Source organism: Alligator sinensis, unplaced genomic scaffold, assembly GCF_000455745.1.
Source record: "Alligator sinensis unplaced genomic scaffold, ASM45574v1 scaffold301_2, whole genome shotgun sequence".
Taxonomy (NCBI): domain Eukaryota; kingdom Metazoa; phylum Chordata; order Crocodylia; family Alligatoridae; genus Alligator; species Alligator sinensis.
This window is the reverse complement of record NW_005841874.1, coordinates 40,865-43,788: the sequence shown is the minus strand read 5'-3', so window position 1 is coordinate 43,788 and position 2,924 is coordinate 40,865.

The window sequence follows — 2,924 nt, the reverse complement described above, 5'->3', positions numbered from 1 at the left end:
CCCTGGCTGGATAGGGATCATGGGCAGCCAAGTGCTAACTGGCAGTCCTTTGGGGCTTTTAAAGGACAACTTACAAGCCTCATGCAGGGCAGTGAAGCCAGTTCCTGCTCCTTTCCTCACTCTGGGGGGGGGGCTGGGGAAAAGCGATGGATGGGACCTTTGCAGAGTCCTGGAACTGGCCCGCGTGCACCACGCTGCCCGCCCCGCTGGACAGACTGCCTGGCCCATTCACACACCAGTGGGCTGAGCTTCACAGCTGTGAGTGGGCCACATGGGAGGCCAAAGACCACATTTCCCCATCCAGACACAACACCCCAGGGGCTATTGCCAGCTCCGCTGTGTGCCAGCTAGTGAGCAGGGAGCACGGGACACCATGTCTGCAAGGAAGGCACCAGGCTAAGCAAAATGACTGAGGGTCTTGTCAACATAGGGAGGGGGAAGCAGCACTGCTGGGGCTAAGGGGCCCAGGTGGTTACTAGCAGTCAGATCCTCCCTGGTGTCCTGCCAGTGTGGGGAGGATGGTGTGGGAGGGGAAGATGGCTGAATGGCCTTGACTCGTGCAGACTGGCACTGGCGGGCAGCGGGCAGGCACATCAAGGCATTCAGCTTGCTAGAAGGCCACTGAGGCAGTCCTGGCCCGGAGCTGAGCTGAGCCTGGAGCAGCTGGCCTGGGGCAGATGAGGCCGCCTCCTTCTGCACTCCCATTACCAGTCCAGTGCAAGGGGAGAGGAGCAGCATCTGCCCCAGGGATGCTGCAACATGCCAGCTGTTGGCGGGGCTGCCAGCTTGTAACCCCTGGCAGGACCTGGGCAGCCCAGGGCAGAGGGGGTACAGTTGGGCACAGGCAGCTCTGGAGGTGTGCAGGCTGTGACCCGGGGCTATGGCAGGGCAAGGCCTCGTGCCCCCATCACTCACCAGCAGGAAGGCTGCAGCCAGAAGGAGGGCTCCATCCTCGGCTCCCACGGGCGCTGAAACTGAGACGGGGAGAGGGAGGGCGCGTCCCCATCAATCAGCAGCACCAGCAACCCCAGCCCTGCCCTACAGCAGCCATTCCTGTCCCACCCTCCCCACAGCCATGCTCAGGGCCTTTCTGGTCACTTGGACTCAGAAAGAGGGTAAGAGGTTCCCGGAGGGAGGGCGTCCCTGCTGCAAGCAGTATCCGGATCTGCCCAGGACTGCTCTTGGTGGAGAGCTGCGTGAGGCCGTAGCCCCTGGCTGGGGCACCCTGTGATTAGGGCCAGGGCTTGGCCAAGCTCGGGTGCTTTGGACGAGGGCTGGGAGGGGCATGACAGCAGAACGGGTCAGCAGTGCCTTGAGCCCGAGCCACTCGCTGGACTTGCCCTGAGGGCTGCTCTCAGGCTACCCCATGGCAAGCAGGACCTGGTCATTTGGGCCAGGCCAGCCGTTATTGGCCTGGGAGCTGAGGGGATGCCGGGCTCTGGACTTCTGACCAGTGAAGAAATCAAGCGAAGGAGATATCAAGCCATAACCTCCCCTAGGGATGAGGGGTAGGTGCAGCGCCCAACCCAAGCCCTGGCAACCCGCCCGCCTTGGGGGACCCATGCCACCTTGGGGGTGCCTTCTACTTACTGTCCACCCCGAAGAACTCGTGGTCCCGGTTGCAGTCCTCACTGAAGCCCGGCCACCGCTTCCAGATGACGGCCAGGGGGCTGCCCGTGTGGGAGGTGACCTGGGCAGGCGAGTAAAGGCCAGTGACTCAGAGCCACAGGGTGTGGCTAGCAGCAAGCCAAGGCTGAGAGGGGGCCCCTAGGCTGCTAGCCCCAGCACCCAGTGCTAGGTTCATCCTGATGGCCAGGCAGAGCAGCAGCTCCAGTGCTGACTCCCAGGAGAAGGGTTTGCCAAAGGACCCCAGGGCCACAGCTTGCATTGCTCCCCAGAAATCCAGTGCAGACCAATCCCACCTCTCCTCCCTTCTCCTGCTGGGACCTGTCCAGACCTCCCCAAGCAGCCCCTGCCTCCTCACCTGGAACTCCTGCTCGGTGGAGCAGCGGCTGGTGGCACAGGAGCCCTGGATGCTCATGGTGCCCGTCCCACGGGCGTTGCACACTTCCCAGCGGTGGGACAGGGCGCTCCATCTAGACATGGAGCATGGCAGGGTCATGCCCAGCAGCTGGCTGGGCTGGGCAGGACGCTGAGATGGGCAGGGGCAACTGGCAGCCAGGGATTAGGCTGTGGTCAGGCAGCTAGGGAGAGGTGGCTGCCTTGATCCCTGGTTCATTGGGCTACCTCCCTGGTGCCGCAGAGGGAAGTGGTGCCCATGCCCAGGCATTGTGGGGCCAGGCCCCTCTCCCAGCCCCACAGTGCTCACCTCTGCCGCACACTGCCCACAAGCTGGTTGCTGGCGCTGAACACTCTCATCTCTGCCCAGCAAGCGCTGAGGCAGCAGGTGCCCACCCAGTAGGGCCGGTGGAAGCGCAGGATGTCGCAGCCTTGTGGGTCCTGGAGCCGGATGCAGGTAGCGCGGGCAGGGCCGCACAGCAGCAGGCATAGGCGGTCGGCCTCTGGGGTAGGCACAGAGCAGAGGAGGGGGCAGGCCTAAGCAATGTCCCTGGGACGGGGATGGGGAGCACTTCCCTGCTGCTGCAGTGGGGGTGGTGCTAGGCACCCCGTTCCCCCCCACTGGGGTCTGTGCTACTGAGGGGCATTGTGAGCTCAGTCCAGCTGCCCTTCCTGTCCACCACGCTTACCAGCCCCTCACCCAGCTGCAGGACCCCTGGGCACAGGGCATGGGACAGGAATGGGGTGGGGGGTCTCCCTGCTGTGGGTTGGATCCAGGCCTGATGCTGCTGGAAGGGGATGGGGTAGTGGGGAGACACCTCTGATTTGGGGGTGGGACCCAGGGCTGTGCTCCATGGGGTAGTCATGCCCCACCCTCTGTGGCAGGTGACCACACACCCCCCGCG